Here is a 21,320-nt window from a genome sequence, read left to right on the forward strand (position 1 = left end):
GGTTGTTATCTCTGTGTGCCCCAATGAGAATTCTCCTTACTTTCCATCATTGGATGTCACAGACAATAACTATTTTATTAATACGCGTATAGATTATAAATTATGTTTTCCTTAAGAACCGTTATGTTTACCATCTCGTTAATGATGGACCCATTGTGTCACTGTCACAAGAGCCCTCAGTGGCTGACCGCACTTAGCCTTCTAAACGATGCCAGCGCACAGATCGTGCGAACTCTGGTCGCCGTCAATGCGCAGGAACCGTTAAGAATTGGCCGCGGACAAACCAGGAGGGCGCCTGTGAGATACGGGTGATTACCACGTCACCTACTGGTTCAGAGTAAACTGCCACCACCGCGGTTACTATGGGACCGTGGGGCCCACTAACTGACTGACTAATCCTGCGAATAAAACGGTTAAACACACGATATTCTGTCTAGCCAACAACAAACAAACAGTAGCGTATCTTCAGAGACCCGGGATCATTTCTGTGTGTGCTGATAAGCAGGGTAGCGAAACAGTGAATGACTTGGGGAAAGTCGTTTATTCACGCAATATAAATAATTAATATATACAGACAATTATGAAAAATCAACAATTATTAAAACAGTAATAGCCAGTATGAAAAATAAAAGAAGGGAGAAAAATACTTAGTTCCTGGAAAGATGTCCTTATTGTGGGAAGAATCATAAAGTCCTTGGTTTCAAAGTCCAGAGTTCAGAGTTCAGACCAGGTGGATACCAGCATATCCTCAAGCTGGCATCTGATGAGTGCACGATGGTTCAGTGTGGAGGACACTGAGTTTGGGTCCTCTGCCATTCTTATGCCCCTGAGTCAGTAGGAGGGAGTGAGGGTGGGGAGCCACACACCCCCTTGGAGGATGAGATGAGCCCTCCCCTTATCCTGAGGACCAGAAATCATATCTACCCATATATGGGCTCCATCTCACAGAACCGTACAGGTCAGGGCAGATTTATTAACATTTTCAGGTCTGTCTCGATTTACCCAGCGCCCTGATACCAGACATGAGGGGTGGGACCCCTGTGGTATCATCAGGGCACTTGAAACTGCCTAGCTGGCAGTCCTTACCTCCGAAGGTTCTGAAACTTCCTCAGAACCAGCACCGGGGCTCATGCTACACTTCCCCCACGTTTGATGAAGCTGCCATCTCAGGAACCCCAGAAATATTACAGATCTGGGAAGTTATGGATTATGCCATGAGCCTCAGGTTAATTCAGGAGGTGTTTTAGCTGCTAACAGCTGACTTTCCTTTGATCTTTAGCAGAGAACAGAGTGTCAAGACCTCCCGTGGATTCGTAGCCTGCTTGACTGGACCTAGGCCTCCTTTGGTTAATTAACATCTCCCTGAGATCAGCTAAGTGTCACCTGGTTCCCAGAGCCAAAAGGGAAATTGTGCCTTCCACAGGGAATATGTCCAAGCTAATTAACACCTTCCCCCCAGGCTGTCACTTCAGCTAAGACAGATTCCCCAGCTGTTTTTAAGCAGAGGGATACTACACATCAGATCTTGGTTTAACGATTTGTGTCGCAAAGCGACCGCAATCGCGTTTTGGCCGACTGGGCGTCGCCCGGCGTCACACCTCCCCTTCCTGACGCTGTGTAGGGGGTTGTCAGCAAGACATCCGCCGTAGCAGCCATTGGCGCTGCTGGGTCTAGTTCCCCCTGACACCGGGACAGCCCATCGGCGTTTTGGTGCCGGCTGCCCGCTTTGTGTTGGATCGTAAAGTCGTACTGTTGCAATGACAGGCTCCACCGTAGGAGCTTGCCATTGGTCCCAGCAGTACGGTTTAGCCAACTGAGGGGGTTATGGTCGGTAACGATCGTGAAAGAGCGGCCGTACAGATACGATTGTAGTTTCTGTAGGGCCCACACGATCGCTAGGCACTCCTTTTCAGTGGTGGAGTAGGCTACCTCTCGGGGCAGGAGCTTCCGGCTCAGGTAGAGGATAGGGTGTTCATCTCCCCTTCCATCCACCTGGCTGAGGACTGCGCCGAGACCGTAGTCAGAGGCATCGGTTTGCACAACAAACCGACGACTGAAATCCGGGGCTTGAAGCACAGGGGCACTCGCGAGTGCCTGCTTCAACGCTTGGAAGGCGTTCTCGCAAGCGGGGGTCCAGCTAACAACCTTGGGGTGTTTCTTGCTAGTGGCATCGGTCAGGGGCTTCGCCAGGGTACTATAGGCTGGAACAAATTTCCTATAGTAACCGGCGGTCCCCAGGAACGCCTGGACCTGCTTTTTCGTGATAGGCCGAGGCCATGCCAGGATGGCGTCAACCTTTCCCGTGTCAGGTTTCAGGGTGCTACCCCCCACCCGGTGACCTAAGTACTGCACCTCGGTCATACCAATCTGACACTTACTCGGCTTAACTGTCAGATTGGCTGCAGCCAGCCTCTCTAGTACCTGGGACAGGTGTTTGAGATGTTCCTCCCAGGTGGGGCTGAACACCGCAATGTCATCCAAGTACGCTACAGCGAACCCTTGCAGTCCCTCCAGCAGGTCGTTTACGGCCCGCTGAAACGTGGCAGGAGCGTTCTTCATCCCAAAGGGCATCATCGTGAACTCGAAGAGGCCAAAAGGGGTGATGAAGGCCGACTTCTGCCTCGCGTCAGGTGCAAGTGGTATCTGCCAGTACCCCCGGCTCAGATCCATGATTGATAGGTACCTGGCGGACGCCAGCGTATCCAACAACTCATCGATGCGAGGCATGGGGTAGGCGTCTGTAGTGGTGATGGCGTTCAACTTCCTGTAGTCCACGCAGAACCGAGTTGTCTGGTCCTTCTTGGGGACCAGGACAACAGGGGCTGCCCAGGCACTACAGGACTTTTGAACCACCCCTAGCTCCAGCATCTCCCTCACCTCTTTCTGCATGTCCGCTTGCACCTCAGGGGAGACGCGGTAAGCGGATTGCCTGATGGGGGGATGGGTGCCCGTATCTACCCTATGCACTGCAAGACTGGTCCGCCCCGGGACACCGGAGAAGGTGTGCTGGTACGGACCCAGCACCTCCTGCAACTGCTCTTGCTGGGACGAGGAGAGTTGTGGGTTGACGCTTAGGTCGCTGTCCACATCTCGTATGTCAGCCAGCAGGTCTAACAGGGGGTCTGCCTCTCCCTGCTCTAACCGGCTGCACACTGGCAGCACATACTTGGTCCTGTCATGGTGGGCCTTCAGCATGTTGACATGAAAGCTTTTCTGTTTCCTGCCTCCCATGTTCACCAGATATGTCAGAGGGTTTAACCGTTGCACTATAGTGTAGGGTCCCTCCCAGGCCGCTTGCAGCTTGTTCTGCCTCACTGGAAGAAGGGCATACACTTTGTCACCTACTTCAAATGACCTCTCTCCAGCAGTGCGGTCATACCAGAGTTTTTGTTTGGCCTGAGCCTGGGCCATGTTTTCCGTTACCATTTCTGTGAGGGACTCCATCTTGTCCCTGAACCTGAGGACGTAATCAACTACAGAGACATCTGTGGGGTCCCCCTTGCCCTCCCACGTCTCCCGCATCAATTGTAGTGGTCCTCGGACATTCCTACCATACAGGAGCTCGAACGGGGAGAACCCGGTAGATTCCTGCGGCACCTCCCTGTATGCAAACAACAGATGAGGCAGGTATCGTTCCCAGTCCCCACCTTGCGACTCGACAAACGTGGTCAGCATTTGCTTCAGCGACCCGTTGAACCTTTCACACAGTCCATTGGTCTGCGGGTGGTAGGGACTGGAGACAATGTGCGTCATCTGTATCTTTTTGCACAGGGCCTCCATGAGTCCGGACATAAACTGGGTTCCCTGATCAGAGAGCATCTCCGCAGGGAACCCGACTCGGGAGAAAATGTTAAGTAGCGCATCGGCTACCTTGTCCGCCCTCAGGGAGGAAAGTGCCATGGCCTCAGGATAGCGGGTGGCGTAATCCACCACCGTCAGGATGTACCTTTTGCCACTGCTGCTGGGAGTGGGCAATGGTCCAATTATGTCGACCGCCACTCTGTGAAAGGGCTCACCTATGATTGGCAGTGGACACAAGGGAGCTTTGCGGGGATTCCCAGCCCTTTTTACCTTTTGGCAAATGGTACATGAGCGGCAGTAGTTCGTCACATCTATCCGCATTTGAGGCCAGTAGAAATGTCCCCGGATACGATCAAGTGTCCTGTGGATCCCCAAGTGCCCGGCCAGGGGAATGTCATGTGCGGACTTCAGCACATGCCCCCGGAAGGCACTAGGTACCACAAGCAACTTGGTACCCATCCCCATTTCACCTTCGGTGGGGTGTACAGGCTCACTGTACAACTTCCCACCTTCCCAGTATACCTTGAAGGTAGCCTCGTCTGTGAGGGGCTCAGAAGCCTGTTTTCTGAGGGCCTCAAGGCTAGGGTCAGTCTGGAGTGCTTGCACAAATGCAGCACTCTCACTCTCAGCCAGCTGGCCCGTGGCATATGAGGTTAGTGGCTGAAGGGTACCATCCCTGTGGTCAGAGGAGGGGGAGGAGGCCGGAACCTCCTCCACCTGTTCTGAGCCCAGGTTCTGAGCAGTACGGCTGCGTGTTACTGCTAGCACAGGTATACCTTCAGAATGGCACATATTGGCATCACCTACATCATTGTTACAAGCATTAATAACAGTACCAGGAACATTTTCATCACAGACAGTTTGTACATCAACCACAGGTTCCCTTGAACTGGGCACGTTCAACCCACCTCCCCCCTGTTCTTGCCCCTGGGTGCAAAGTACCTGGGTGTGGGCAGAGAGTCCGTCTCCGTTCTGGCATTCCACAGGGCTTGGTGCAGGTTCATAGTACGATACCAGCGTGCCCAAGTCGGTCCCCAGCAAAACAGGGACCGGCAGTTGGTCCAGGATCCCAACAACCTTCTCGTGGACCCCCACCCCCCAGTCGATGGACACCCGGGCTTGGGGAATGTGAGAAAGAGTGCCCCCCACTCCAGTGAGGGTGAGGTACTGGTCAGGGATGATGGCCTCTGCGGGGACAAGGTGTGCACGCACCAGAGTGACATCTGCTCCGGTGTCACGGAAACCAGTGACAAGCTGGTCATTCACAGTAACCAGCTGGTGATTGCTTGTGATGGGGGAGTTCCCTGTCCCCTTTGCAAACATCAGGTTGGATGCGGCTCCTGGTTGGGGTACGCTGGCGGGTGGTGTCTGCCGCGGGCGAGGTGCGGGTGGTCCAGGTGCTGGGGTGGCCTGCCTCCGCTCCGGACAGGTGAACTTCATGTGTCCCGTCTTGTGGCAGTAGTGACAGGTGACCTCTCCATGGGCTGCAGACCTGGGTGCAGAAGCTGTGCTGGGTGGCCTCTGTGGCGGACGGCTCACAGGGGCAGGAGAGTCTGCCGAGGTATTGGGCTGACCTCCCCTCCAGCTGGATGGGACAGTCCTGCGGGTATCAGCCACCCGGGTAGTTGCAAAAGTCTCAGCAAGGTCTGCAGCGACAGTTGCTGAAGCCGGCTTGCGTTCTAGCACAAATTGTCGTACATCGGCAGGGCAAATGTTCAGAAATTGTTCCAGGACTATCAAGTCCTCCAGGACGCCATAAGACCCTTTGGTGAGGCCTAGCGTCCACTGGCGGAGTGTGGTGAGCAAGCTGCTGGCCACATCTCGGTACGAATCAGAAGACTTTTTCTGCCAGGCCCTGAACTTTTTCCGATAGGCTTCTGGCGTCAGCTGGTACTTAGTAATAATAGCGTCTTTTATAGCATCATAATCATTATCCTTTTCCGCAGGCAATTCTGCGAAAGCATCAAGCGCTTTGTAGCGCAGCAAAGGTGTCAGATGTCTGGCCCACTGGTCTTGGGACAGACGATACTGACGGCATGCTTTTTCAAAAGACCGCAAAAACAAGTCAATGTCAGTGTCTTTTTCAATATTAGCAAATTTAAATTTTGCACTTACGGGTGCTGCAGCTCCTTCAGCAGGGAGGCTGGGCGGTGAACTCCGGCTGGCCTGTTGCACCTTTGCCATGTTGAGCTCATGCTGTCGTCTCTCCCGCGCCTCTGCGGCATCCCTCTCCGCGTGGCGTTCAGCAGCAGCAGCTTTGCGTTCTGCAGATTGGCGCTCCCGTTCCTCTCGTGCTTCCATGTACTGCATGTACTTTTCCAGGTCAGTCTCCATCAGCTTTTGTAATGCCTGCTGCATTACCGGGTCAGCACCCATGGACAGTCCAGTACTGGCCAGTTCCGGGCGAGTAATGTCAGAAACTCTGGGATTGGGGTCCATACTGACAGTCTCTGGCGTAACTGTTGCAACAGGGCCCGCAGGATGCTCAACCTCTGTACGCCTAAGATCTTCAGCCTCTGGTTCCCCTTGATTGTCAGATGGGCTGGTATCCACCTCAGCGGACACTCCCGGCTCCCGCAGTTGCTGGGCATCCCATCTGGACAAGTCTGCTATCAGGTCCCGTTTTGTCTTGCGGAGGATGCCAATGCCCCTCTCTTCGCAAAGATTTTCCAGGTCTGCTAGGCACATGTTCTGGTAGTTACCGGACATTTCCATGCCAAATAAAATAAAACTTTGGGGAAGGGGTACTGGCTACACAGTCTCTCTGTATATATAAAAAATATATTGCCTTCCAGCTACACCAACGAATTAGTTCGTTTCTCGATAGCGCTAGCGCTATCGCAGATACTTTCAGCACAACACAGATCCCAACCGCTGCCTAACACTGTCACAAGAGCCCTCAGTGGCTGACCGCACTTAGCCTTCTAAACGATGCCAGCGCACAGATCGTGCGAACTCTGGTCGCCGTCAATGCGCAGGAACCGTTAAGAATTGGCCGCGGACAAACCAGGAGGGCGCCTGTGAGATACGGGTGATTACCACGTCACCTACTGGTTCAGAGTAAACTGCCACCACCGCGGTTACTATGGGACCGTGGGGCCCACTAACTGACTGACTAATCCTGCGAATAAAACGGTTAAACACACGATATTCTGTCTAGCCAACAACAAACAAACAGTAGCGTATCTTCAGAGACCCGGGATCATTTCTGTGTGTGCTGATAAGCAGGGTAGCGAAACAGTGAATGACTTGGGGAAAGTCGTTTATTCACGCAATATAAATAATTAATATATACAGACAATTATGAAAAATCAACAATTATTAAAACAGTAATAGCCAGTATGAAAAATAAAAGAAGGGAGAAAAATACTTAGTTCCTGGAAAGATGTCCTTATTGTGGGAAGAATCATAAAGTCCTTGGTTTCAAAGTCCAGAGTTCAGAGTTCAGACCAGGTGGATACCAGCATATCCTCAAGCTGGCATCTGATGAGTGCACGATGGTTCAGTGTGGAGGACACTGAGTTTGGGTCCTCTGCCATTCTTATGCCCCTGAGTCAGTAGGAGGGAGTGAGGGTGGGGAGCCACACACCCCCTTGGAGGATGAGATGAGCCCTCCCCTTATCCTGAGGACCAGAAATCATATCTACCCATATATGGGCTCCATCTCACAGAACCGTACAGGTCAGGGCAGATTTATTAACATTTTCAGGTCTGTCTCGATTTACCCAGCGCCCTGATACCAGACATGAGGGGTGGGACCCCTGTGGTATCATCAGGGCACTTGAAACTGCCTAGCTGGCAGTCCTTACCTCCGAAGGTTCTGAAACTTCCTCAGAACCAGCACCGGGGCTCATGCTACACTTCCCCCACGTTTGATGAAGCTGCCATCTCAGGAACCCCAGAAATATTACAGATCTGGGAAGTTATGGATTATGCCATGAGCCTTAGGTTAATTCAGGAGGTGTTTTAGCTGCTAACAGCTGACTTTCCTTTGATCTTTAGCAGAGAACAGAGTGTCAAGACCTCCCGTGGATTCGTAGCCTGCTTGACTGGACCTAGGCCTCCTTTGGTTAATTAACATCTCCCTGAGATCAGCTAAGTGTCACCTGGTTCCCAGAGCCAAAAGGGAAATTGTGCCTTCCACAGGGAATATGTCCAAGCTAATTAACACCTTCCCCCCAGGCTGTCACTTCAGCTAAGACAGATTCCCCAGCTGTTTTTAAGCAGAGGGATACTACACATCAGATCTTGGTTTAACGATTTGTGTCGCAAAGCGACCGCAATCGCGTTTTGGCCGACTGGGCGTCGCCCGGCGTCACAGTCACCATGAGAGTTAGACTGATGTGTACCTGCAGGATAGAGCTTACATATCTTGCAGGGACAGCACAAGTACAGGACAGAGAGTTCAAAGGTTAAAGCTGTCTTTGTTGATAGGGATGGCTGCATAGAACAGCTTTACTGCCCCTCACTGAGCCGCCCCTAAAATTCAGGTGCCCTAGGCCATGGCCTATGTGGCCTTGCCAGAAATCCGGCCCTGAGTATGTCACCTTCCTTTTCTTTCCCTTTCCTCTCGGCTTGTCCTCCCAAGTGACTTTTTTGTTGTCTTTTGCTTCTTCCTCTCCCCCGCCTGATGCGCCGCCTAAAGGGGCGTCTGTGGGATTTGGGGGATGTTTTTTAGGGTGTCGTTTGGGATGTGTCTTGGGAGTGTCCTCTCCACTTGACTCAGAGTCCGTAGTCCAGTAACCTCTAGGTTTCCTTGGAATATTAGGTTTTCCTTTGGGCTGTGAGCCTGGCACTTGAGTCCATGAAAAAATACGTCCAAATTTGTAATCCTCCCTGTCACGGAGGAATTTATGTAATTTTCGGGCCTTAATATTATCTTGCACTGTTGCCAATTTTTTATCGATTTTGTCAATGGCCTTCTTAAAGTGTTCTTCTGTGACGAGCTTTCGATATTCTGCTTTATTCTCGGCTATGGCAGTTGTCAGCAAATCCAATTCGATTTTGCTCCTGTTCAGAACTATGTCTTGTAGGCGAGCTGAATGTGCCAAAAACTCCTGTTTCCAGGTCTCTAGAAATTGAGGATCTTGCTTATATTCAGAGAGGGATCGTATGGCCACCTTAATCTGCAAACAGATTGTGAATCGATTTCAGCCTGAAACCGATCACAATCTGTGAGTTCCTGCAGCTACTGAAATTCCTGTCCAGGGCAAGTTTAAACAATAGAGGGTGCTCTACTGTTTAAACTTCCTGCCGGGACAGGAAGTTCTGTGTAGCTGCAGCCGGTCCGGAACCCAGTGCGGAAAGAAGACAGCGGGGACCAGGGGATTCGCGCCAGCCGGAACAGGTAATGTATACACGCTGTTTTGCGTTGCACGGATGGGAACGATCGATTTTGGACGGAAATCGATCGTTCTGTCAGCGGTGTGCGTGGCGATTTCACAGCCGATTCGGTCACTGTGATCGAATCGGCCGTATATCGGCGGGAAAATCGTTAGGTGTATGGGCCCCTTTACTTGTAAGAACTGGAGGAGGGACACGCAAGCTGAGTGATTGAAAATCTTACTGTAGTAAAACAAAAGTTAAATTTTTATAGCAAACGAATTCTGGCTCTTTAAAGAGCATTAGCTTTTCTGGTGCAGCTCCCGTTAAAGAGCTGGATCATATGGTTCTTCATTTAATATCGTTAGATGCCACTCTGATATGGAAGAAAAGCCCCACCCTGTCTCCATGACAACTCCAGGCTGCTTCTCTGGGTGGGGCAATCACTCCTGCTGCTGCTCTGCTCCACCCCATACACCCCTACAAGCTACAGGAGGAGGACTACATCTCCCGGCATGCCTCAGCGCCCTTTATTACAGAGCAGAGCTGTGTGGGTGGCTGAGGCATCGGCTCCTCTGATTCGCGTCAAATAATCGGCTCTTAGAGCCGGCTCATTCGTGAATGACCCATCACTAGAATTTAACAATTAAACTTCTAGTTCAATACATCAATTATATTCTATGACACAGAACTCCCTAAACCTGTCTTTAAGGCCCATCAACAGTACATGTTTTGCAGGACACCATTAACATTCACATGTGGTAAACAGTGTCTCGGCAGAGCTAATTACTTACCTCATTGGATTTCTACAAAACACGCACTGTTGGTGGGCCTTGATGACTGGGTTAGGGAACACTGCAAAGGATTACAGATTACCAAGCAATCACACCTGTTGATGCAGGAAGATGGCTCCCAGCGATGTTCCCCGATCCATCCTCCTGCTGGTGAGTACACACGGTGGGCGTGACCAGCGATCACGCACCTTGCGCGGAGCTGTCGGGGATTTTAAAGATCTGAATCGCCATGACAACATGATCACCACAAGTTGTCAAATGTCTCGCATGATTGTGCACCAAAGTCACAAGATCGTAGAAATCATTGCTCGTCACTTAAAAAAATAAAATCTCTGGTCGTCAGAAAAATCGTTGTAGAAATTGCATTGTGGGTACAAGCCTTAAAACTATACTTTCAGAGGTATTTTTGTAGAATTTGTCTGTGGAAAAGTGCTCTAAGGGCCCTTCCACAGTGGAACATTGCATTGCGGGGCCCCTGGGCAATGAAAGTCTATGGGGTAGTTCATACTACCTGCTGTGCGGAAGTTCTATCTAACGCGAACACATATCTATGTACGGCGGGCCGGAAGTCATGGAAGTCTATGTGACACATTTGCATTTAAAAAATCCAGCATCACCCCCCCCTCCCCCCAATTGTGGCCAATATATTTACCTCCTCTAACCCCATAATGCATGGCAAGTCTGTACCTCCAGCCATTAAAAGGGTGGTGTGTAGACAGCCCCTACCAATAACAAGCGTGACAAGCATATCTTTCCTCCCCCCCACAGCAAGTGTGTCCAGCCTAACTTTATCCCCCAATAAGTGCAGCCACTATAACCCCCGCAAATGACAAATGTGGCCACCTGCCTTCTCTCACATCACCTGCAGGAACGCTTGGGAACCGTACAGAACTGTGAATGGTGGATAGCTGTAGACAGAAGTGAAGAGGAGAGTCGACCTGGAGTTGGAACAAGTAAATGGCTTCTCTGCTGCAGGAAGGGGGGTTTGTATTGGAGGGAGGAGGGGAGAAGTACTTTCTCCTGGTCCCAAGGCTCCCCCTGTGGCTGCTGGGACTGCTCCCGTGGTACTTACACTGCTAGGATGACTCCCAAGCACAATAAGGTAGTCTGGCCCCAAACATAATTAGTATGCCCCCACAAAAACAAACAACTAAGTAGAATGCTCCTCAAAGATAATTAATTAGTGCACCACTTACTTCAAACACAAAATCAGGCTCTCTGCTCTCAATATGCAGCTGGGCAACACCCCCGCGTGTCATTGGTGGTCAGTTAACAAAACCATTTCAGCATTTTGAAAATTCAAAACACACACTCATGCGTTTTTCAGACAGACCCCATGGCCTTGACCGGCGCAGAAAAAAAAAAGACAAACTGTCAAAATACATTACAAACTTACTCTATGAAAAGGTCATAGTTCCAGTTTCACTGCAAAACATATTGAAAGGGTAATAATCAATATTTTTTTAACTTCCAAAAGGCTGTTTCCTGTAGCTCCAGCCGCCATCTTTGTACAGGCTGGGGACCGTTGAGAGGCGGGGACCCGGCGGAACGGCACGGAGGGCGCGGACGAAAATAAAAAAGTTAGCTACCTGCGTCAGCTTGTAAGGCACTTACAAGCTGACGCAGGTAGCTAACTTTTTTATTTTTTTCCCTCAATTCTTGGCCTCGTAAGTCCTTTAAGAGTCTCCGAAATGTCTAGAGGGTGCACGTTATTCGAGTCCTGTTGAAGAAAGAACGGTAGAATCCAGTCCTGATTCAGATGGTATGAACTTGTCACTTTTGGAATGAATCTCTGAATTGGTCTCAGGACTACGCAATCCGGAAGAAAGGGTAGGTATGGCTCTTCATGACCTAAAGCCTGGATCTCAGACACTCTTCTGGCAGATGTTACTGCCACCAGGAATACTGATCTTAATGTTAAATTCCATAGTGTGCAGTCCTGAAGGGGAAATAATGGTTCCTTTGTCAGTGCCTGTAAAACTAGTGGGAGATCCCACTTGGGAAATAAGTTCCTCCTTGGCGGCCTAAGCTTTAGAACACCCTTTACAAACTGTTTTATAAGTGGGTGACTACCCCAAGGAGAGCCTGTAAGTGCCGAGATAGCAGAGACGTGTCCTTTAATGGTGTGGAAGGCTAATCCCTTGTCCAGACCTTTTTGAAGAAAGGCTAGTATTTGACTCGGTAGTGGGAGCAAAGGGTCAAACCTTTCTATCTCCGCAAACTCCTCGAATCTATTCCACACTCGGTTATAGGTCGCGTTAGTCATTGGTTTATTGGCTTGTAATAAGGTCTGTATTACAGCTTCAGAACAGCCTAGTGATTGTAGCCTCTTCCCTCAATACCCAGGCCATGAGATTGAGTCTCTACGGATCCGGATGATGTATCTCCCCCTGCTGGAGAAGGTCTGGTCGGTTGGGGAGAGGAAGAGGAGATTGCAACTTCAAGTCCCACAACAGGGGAAACCAAGGCCGATTCGGCCAAAAAGGCAGAATCGCTATGAGTGTCACTCTCTCTCTCAATAGCTGTGTTAATAGTTGTGGGATCATTGGTATTGGCGGGTAGACATAGCCATTTTCGAACTTCCACTTCGCTTTTATGGCATCTGTCGCCATCGCCTCTTTGCAAGAGTATCTGGCCATGAACTTGGTACATTTCTTATTGACTGCCGTTGCCATCAGATCTACTTGGGGATCAGTGGTGTAGCTAAGGAGCTGTAGGCCCCGATGCAAGTTTTACAATGGGGCCCCCCAAGCACTCTATACATAACAATTGATACGGCGCACCAAAACCTGCCAATGGCAACTATAGTGTCAGAAGTGCAAGAAGGGGATGGGGAACCGTTTGTTAATGATTACCACTATTCAAAGTATCTATAGAAGTGATTATTACCAGCACAGGACCAATAGAGAGCTAATATGGTAGTTGAGGGAGGGCCCTTCGGGGCCCCTCTGGCCCAAGGGCCCCGATGCGGTCGCTACCTCTGCACCCCCTATTGCTACGCCCTTGTTGGGGATACTGAAATTGGCTGCAAATCCATCGAGATACCTCTTGGCAAAGAGCCCACTCGCCGTTGTCTATATGATGGCGACTCAGGTAATCGGCCTTCGTGTTCTGGCGACACGGGATATACATCGCTTTCAAGTCCCATACATTGCGTTCCGCATACTGGAAGATTTCCTCCGTCTGCAAGAGCAGATTCCTGCTCTTCGTGCCCCCCTGTCGCCTTATATAGGAGACCGCTGTTCGATTGTCCATCTTCATTAATACAGGCTTCTCGTGTATCAAAGTTTGAAAACTCTGTAATGCATGAAGCGCCGCCCTTAATTCTAGGATATTGGAAGGAGTGTGATTCTGAGGTGTGGGCCACACCCCCTGGGCTGACTGCATTAGACAGTGCACACCCCAACCCTTCAGACTGGCATCGGTAGTAATGATGGTCCAAGGCCCAGGCTGTATCATATGACCTCTCATCAGGTTGCTCTGGACGTTCCACTACTTCAGTCCCTGCTTCATGGGGGTCGTGATCTGAATTGTCTGCTCCCATATATATTGCTTGTCCCATTGTGTGAGAAAACCCCACTGGAAGGGTTGGATGTTCCACTGTGCCCATCTGATCATTGGTATAGTTGATGTTAGGTAGCCAATCATGCTCAGACAATCTCTCGCTGTCAACTGTTGTTCGTTCAGTACTCGTTGGATCTTTGATACTAGTGCCAATCTTTTCTCCTCTGGTAGCATTATTCTGTTTTCTCGTGTTTTGATCAGTGCTCCAAGAAATATCATTCCCTGAGTCGGCTGCAGTTGACTCTTTCCTACATTTAGTTTCCATCCAAAGTGCTGAAGAGTGTCCAACAAAATCTGTTTGTGTTGTAACAGTACTCTTCGATCTTAAGCCAGGAGTAGCAAATCGTCTAGGTACTGAAATAGACGAAGCCCCTTCAGTCTGCTACTAGTGCTAGAAGAATCTTGGTAAAAGTTTGTGGGGCGGTACATATCCCGAATGGGAGGCATGTAAATTGGTAGTGGAGTGATCCTACAGCGAATCTTAGGAACTTTTAGTTGTTCTGATGTACGGGGACGTGCAAATAGGCGTCTTTCAAGTCCACACATCATCCAATCTGACACCATGATTGATTTCGTGATTGACTGTAGCATTTCCATTTTGAATTTTTTCAGTTGTATTCGTTTGTTCAGTCTTCTTAGATCCAACACTTTTTGCGGACAAAAAATAGTGGGGAATAGAATCCCTCTCCTCTTAGCGCAGTTGGAACAGGTACTATCGCCTTTTTGCGTATGAGAGACTCGACGTATTGAGTCAGCACTAATTTCTTCTCTTCTGACACTGGAATGCGTGTAGGAGTAAAGTAGTTTCCTGGTGGTCTTCCCACTAATTTCCATTTGTGACCTTGGATGACTGTTTTCAGCACCCAAGGATTGGTGATGTTGTCCACCCAAATTTGTCCAAACTGACACAATCTCCCCCCTACTGGAAAAATCTGGGCGGAGACACCCTCAAAAGGATTTCTGTTGTCCTTGGCCTGAAGATGTGGTCTTCTGTCTAGTCGACCTTTGGAATGTTGTCTGTGAACCCTGCCAGCTGCGTCGATATTCTCGACCTGGTCTGTAGGAATGTGGGTTCCTATACTTGGCCTGTTGAAATTTATTCTGTTGAAAAGTAGGTTTCTTGTTCTTCCTATCCTGAGGAATCAACCCCGATCTGCCTCCAGTAACACGTTGTATAGCTGTGTCCATCTCTGCCCCAAATAGTAATTTTCCATTGTATGGTATTTTACACCAGTCAGCGCGGGAGGAAGGATCCGCTGACCATGCTCTCAGCCAGAGAGCGCGTTTGGCCACCACCGAATATACCATAGACCTGGATGTACTCCTAATTATATCCACCACAGCTTCTCCTATGAGATCGGACGTAAGTTTTAAATCATCCAACGAAGAAATTATTGATACCTTCTCTGCGTCGTTACGCATAGCTTCTTCTACGTTAAGAGTCCTTACTTTGATAGCTTTGGCAATAAACGTGAGGGCTACAGCAGGCTTACTCGCCCCTCCTGAGGTTGTATAAATCTTCTTTAATTCTGTGTCTATTCTTCTATCTAGGGCGTCCTTAAATGAGGCTGCATTCTCTCTGGGCAGAGTGGTAGGTTTCGCCAGTCTGATTACCGAAGCATCTACTACTGGAGGATTATCTAAACGTTTTGACTTGTCTTCCTTCATAGGGTATAGCTGAGGAGATGCGATTATGCAAGGGAGGCTTTTTCTCAATCTTCTCCCACTCTTCATCAATAATTTCGGAAATTTCCTGCATAAAGGGAAACGGTGTAACCCTTTTCTTTAAGTGTGTGTAGTACTCCTTCTGTTTCTTAGTGCTTGCTAACACATTCTCCCAGTCATCCTCTTCCCATTGTATGGCTTCCCTCACGGCGCATACATAAGGTTCCACTAGCGTAAAGTCAAAACCTACAGTATTCAGATCCTCTTCTCCAAGGATTGGTTGTGGCTGGGTTTCCGCTGAAGTAGATGGTTGAGAGGGCAGGGATGCAGTATATTCCCTCATGGAATCCTGGACCGCCACTTTAATTAATTCTGATACGTCTACTGGCGACTGTTGAGGCTCTGAGGACATCTCTGAGAAACATCGTTCGCAGACAGTTTTGCCAGGCATCACATCCCTGTCGCAAGCCCAACAGCCTTTTCTTCGCCTACTTGGCGAGTTCGATCTTCGCCTTTGAGGTGAACGACTTCTCTCCCGATAATATTAATATTGGGGACTTTATCTTCGCGATCTTGACCTAGACCGTGACATCTTGTTCTTATGATGCTTCCTAGGACTGATAAAAGATAAAAAATAGTTTCAGTCCAGCACTCAGTGTTGTGGGCAAGAACCTACCTGCACAATCCCCAACTACCTTTTAGCCCGGGGCTGGTTTGCTACACTTGCCGTGGAATCAGAAGGCCCAGCTAATGCAGCTGAAAGGAATGAAAGAAAGAGCAAATAAGGATAACAAACAGTCTAAAGATATAAATATAAGCGAACTCAACAAACAATGCTAGCCGGTTCAGTTAATACAGCAGCAGTATGTACCTGTAAGCTGCTGAGCGTTTGTATCTACAGGGGCTGCCATAGAGAGCCTTTCTGTAGCTTGTTGCCGGTGGTTGGAGGATGCAGTCGAAGGAACGCCGGCCATCCATGCTGCCAGCGCAGAGTGCGCTGAGCGGCAGGTTTAAATAATCCTGGCCAGCCTCCAACCCAGTTCGCCGCGTTGTGCCCAATCACCGGCCGCCGAGCTCTGCTACATCACTTGCGGCGGAAGTGCGTCATGCGGAAGTCCCTCTAGAGCGCAGCCGCCGGCCACTGGAGCGCATAGAAGACAGGAAGGAAAGGTGAGAAAGATTCCATGACCACCAAAGAGATGCTACTTAGTGTTTATACACAACACATAGTTTTCCTTCGGGCACTGATACTCAGACATTTAGACTGACAGTATACTGGCCCAGCCCGTTAAACCAGCAAATTACAGGCTCTACCCCAGCTATCTTATAGCCTGTCGGGGGACTACCGGCCGAGGCCACCGGTATGAATGCTGAAGTACAGCAGATAGGGGGGGGGGGGGGGTGAAAAACAATAGCAGATCGCTGTCCCTGAGGTGAGTTTCCGAGGACAAAAGACAGGGTAGGGGGGGGGGGGGGGGAGGGGCACGGCTTTGCAGATTATTTATAAATTTCAACGTCCTATGGGGTAGAGTGGGCGGGGCATCTACCCATCTGTGTGATTACTTATATTGGGAATGGTAAAGCTGGATGAGGTCAAGTCCAGTAGTGATCCTGTTGTAGGCGGACATGTTGAGTGGATAGCGGTTCACTGCGAATGGCTGGTAATTTGGAATGGGTTCTGCATGGTATTCAACTTTCAGACATGTGTCTTTCAGAAAAATGATGATTTGAATCCTATTCCTATTCCCTGGAATCAGAAAGGCAGAATCGGCTGTACTTATCTACTTTTATTATGTTTTTGTTATAATTGAATTATAATATTTCAGTAATCGGACAATTAAAATCAACCACTGCATTTGAATGTTCAAGATGCATGTTGTTTTTTTTTGGATCAGATAAATTAAATATATTTATTACTTGGTCGAATAATTTGATAAATCACCAGTATGACTGATTTTTCTGAAAATTTCCAAACAAAAACCTTCAATTTTTGTATTTCCTTATCTGATTATTATTATTTTTTTAGATAATTAAAATGTCAGAAAAATGTATATATTTTTTCTCAATCTTCAATTTCTTAATATAATTGATTTTTATATATCTAAAAAAAAAAATAACATTTTGTTGAATTGTGTACAGCCCCCATTAGAATGATGGTGATTTGAATCCTGGATCTGAAGAAGCTGAAGCAGCTGTACAAATATGAGCTTTGATTTTTTAGTAGTATCATTTTATTTTTTTTAATGAATATTCTGGCAAAATGTGCTGTGGAAATGTTATAACTACGCTGAGCTCTGATAGATGTTCTGTAGTAGGATAATGTTTGGAAACTACTATGAATGTAACACTGTAGTCACTCTGCTATGGGTCAGCTGGTCTGAATTGGTTACAGCATAAAAGCTAATGCAGTTTCCTGGAGTTTCCTGTGTGAGGTCACATCTGCATATGAAGTCAGTTTCTGACTATCCTTTCTAATTGGCTGCAGGGCGGCACATATGTAAATAAGGCTGGAGCATTATGGGTAAGGGTGCGCGACGTCCTTCCAGGCAGAAAGTTTTAAAAATAATCTAAAAAGTGTGTTGCTGCATCCTATGAGGTTTGTGTGCTGCTTTCAGTATCTTGTAGGAAACATATTCTTTCTATTTATGGCTCATGTAGTGTTTTGTCAGCACAATGTGGATAGGACCGCTGTAGGGTCTGGTCTCTAGTCATTGCAGAAAGAAGATAAGACTATACTTTCAGGGATCATTTCTATAGATTTTGTCTGTGGAGATGTGCTCTAAAGTGTACAAACTTGCCAATCACGATGAGGAGCGTCAGTGTTTCCCTCTGAGCAGGAAGGGGGCTGGTAGTGCTGCTTGTATTGGTAGCTGCTGCCAGCTATTGAGGACTGTTCCACTCTTACTTGTAAGAGCTGGAGGAGGGAAACGCAAGCTGAGTGATTGTTTTTATAACTGTAAAAATAAGCACGTGACTACTTCTAAGCTAGCTACTGTTCAACTCAGCAGTTGTATCTGATAAGCAGTGGCGGCTCCAGCTTCAGATTTTTGGGGGGGCTCAAAGGGGGCACAATGGCCGGCAGACGGGGCTCAGGGGGAAATGTGCGGCGCGCAAAGCGCGCCGAAAAAAAATGGGCGTGGTCATGACATGTGGGCGGGGCTAACTGAAATGTAGTTATACCAACTAATGTAGTTACATAAGGGAAAAAAAATGAAGTAAATGCACATAATGACAGACAGCGTTTCCCCAGTAAATGAACGACAGCGTTTCTTTCACCACATAAGAGACCATTTCACCAGTAAATGCACGTAATGACAGACAGCTTTTCACCAGTAAATGCACGTAATGAGAGACAGCTTTTCACCAGTAAATGCACGTAATGACAGACAGCTTTTCACCAGTAAATACATGTAATGAGAGACAGCATTTCACCAGTTAATGCACATAACGACAGACAGCGTTTCCCCAGTAAATGCACGTAATGAGAGACAGTGTTTCACCAGTAAATGCACATATTGACAGGCAACCTTTCACCAGTAAATGCACGTAATGACAGCCAGCCTTTCACCAGTAAATACATGTAATGAGAGACAGCGTTTCACCAGTAAATGCACGTAATGACAGACAGACAGTGCCAACCAGGAATTACCGTGTCCCCAGGGCCAAGTATAGCCAGGTGTACAGATGTCCCCAGGTGGGGTGGCAGTGGAGAGAGAAAAGGGAGCGATGGGCACAGTGGTGGGGAAGGGGGGACGTCTCCCTCACCTTGGGGCTCCCATTTTTTCTCGCTCCCCCTCCAGATATGAGCGGCGGGTGCAGGGGCGTAACTTGATATCATTGGGCCCCCTGCAAAACTTTGGATGGGGCCCCCCAAAGCTAATCTGGGCTTCATCCTCGTACAAGCGCCCCACGTGGTTGCCTGCATAACGTGAGTGCATCATGTGACATCACACATGCTCCCACACATACACTGGCAACCACATGGGGAATGTATGAGGACAGTGCCAGCGATGGACAGGTAAGTATAGAGCAACGGGGGTAGGGAATATTTTACATTAAGGGGGACAGTTTGGGGGGCACAAGGCGGCGTCAAAAGCCTGATTCCTGAGAGATTTCATGCTGAAACCGATCGGGAATCAGCCTGCGGTGTATGAGCAGCCGACAGCTCTCTCTCTCTAATCAGAGAGAGATCTGTCTCTAGGTCAATCTGTCCATAGAGCTTCTGATGTGTGGGCACCTTAAGAAACAGGTGTACTTAACCCTTTCAACAACTCAGCTGTGTTGATTGCAAAGGTTCTGGCATTCCTTTTGCACAAGTGTATTATGCATGTTAAACAGTGAGCTCTGCACTATTCTTATAGCAACATCTAGTGAGTGAGTGTACATACAGAACAGGAGGAAGCAAATAGATTTTATAAGAATAGTGCAGAGCAAATACCTTAGTGGAAAAGAAATGCCTTTGCATGCAACACAGGCAGCTGAACTGCTGAAAGGGTTAAGTAACCCCTCCCCCCATTACTGGGAGAGCAGCCAGAAATGCCTGAGATAAGCTCACCCTGGTGTGTGTAGAGTCCAGGCTCAGGGAAGCGTCTGGTGGTCCCGCTGTGTGAGGAAGAGAGGGAGTTCCTGTCAGGCAGCATACCAAAGTCAAATCTAGCGCGGTGAATGAGGCTACACGTGGGGAGGGGGAGGGAGGCAGAGATCACATGCACAGGCAGCCTGCAAATCTCACCCATCCCTGCTGGAGCTTCTCGTCTCCTATGACTCCGCCTACTTTTCTACATCCAACGGGCATCAAACTGACCAGCCTGCTTCAGTCCTATTGGCTGGCAGCAGCAGCAGAACGCACGCTGCTTTGCTTATACGTCCTCAGACAGCCAGCTAATCTTGTTTGCATAATTTTAACATTCATGCGTCTCCCGGAGCTGTGTGTCATCGGGCAACCCTGCGGAGGGGGGGCTTGTGGCGGGGCTGACAGCTTGTCAGCTGGGGTTTAAGCCTGGGTAAGCCCCAGTGTAGCGCCGCCACTGCTGATTGATTATCGTAATTAGTTAGTTGTACTTACTGTTACTACTTACTCTTACTGTACTAGGAGTCTAGGACACTCAGTCACTGTCCATAGGCTACTAGCTCCTGCGTGCGTGCACTCACTGTCTGAGTGTACACACACCACCCACACTCCATTTCCTTCTGATCGCTGATTGATTATTGTAATTAGTTAGTTCTACTTACTGTTACTACTTACTCTTACTGTACTAGGAGTCTAGGACACTCAGTCACTGTGTTCATAGGCTACTAGCTCCTGCGTGCGTGCACTCACTGTCTGAGTGTACACACACCACCCACACTCCATTTCCTTCTGATCGCTGATTGATTATTGTAATTAGTTAGTTCTACTTACTGTTACTACTTACTCTTACTGTACTAGGAGTCTAGGACACTCAGTCACTGTGTTCATAGGCTACTAGCTCCTGCGTGCGTGCACTCACTGTCTGAGTGTACACACACCCACACTCCATTTCCTTCTGATCGCTGATTGATTATTGTAATTAGTTAGTTCTACTTACTGTTACTACTTACTCTTACTGTACTAGGAGTCTAGGACACTCAGTCACTGTGTTCATAGGCTACTAGCTCCTGCGTGCGTGCACTCACTGTCTGAGTGTACACACACCCACACTCCATTTCCTTCTGATCGCTGATTGATTATTGTAATTAGTTAGTTCTACTTACTGTTACTACTTACTCTTACTGTACTAGGAGTCTAGGACACTCAGTCACTGTGTTCATAGGCTACTAGCTCCTGCGTGCGTGCACTCACTGTCTGAGTGTACACACACCCACACTCCATTTCCTTCTGATCGCTGATTGATTATTGTAATTAGTTAGTTCTACTTACTGTTACTACTTACTCTTACTGTACTAGGAGTCTAGGACACTCAGTCACTGTGTTCATAGGCTACTAGCTCCTGCGTGCGTGCACTCACTGTCTGAGTGTACACACACCCACACTCCATTTCCTTCTGATCGCTGATTGATTATTGTAATTAGTTAGTTCTACTTACTGTTACTACTTACTCTTACTGTACTAGGAGTCTAGGACACTCAGTCACTGTGTTCATAGGCTACTAGCTCCTGCGTGCGTGCACTCACTGTCTGAGTGTACACACACCC

At 48.6% G+C, this 21,320-nt stretch overlaps 1 non-coding gene across 1 annotated transcript; it reads left to right on the forward strand.

The window, feature by feature from the left end:
• The first annotated feature begins 17,872 nt into the window (after positions 1 to 17,872).
• LOC137542680 (small nucleolar RNA U3) lies at positions 17,873 to 18,089 on the forward strand. Its single transcript, XR_011025537.1, has one exon. It is a non-coding gene; the product is annotated as a small nucleolar RNA U3 (small nucleolar RNA).
• The last annotated feature ends 3,231 nt before the right edge of the window (positions 18,090 to 21,320 follow it).

Source organism: Hyperolius riggenbachi, chromosome 12 (assembly GCF_040937935.1).
Source record: "Hyperolius riggenbachi isolate aHypRig1 chromosome 12, aHypRig1.pri, whole genome shotgun sequence".
Lineage (NCBI taxonomy): Eukaryota > Metazoa > Chordata > Amphibia > Anura > Hyperoliidae > Hyperolius > Hyperolius riggenbachi.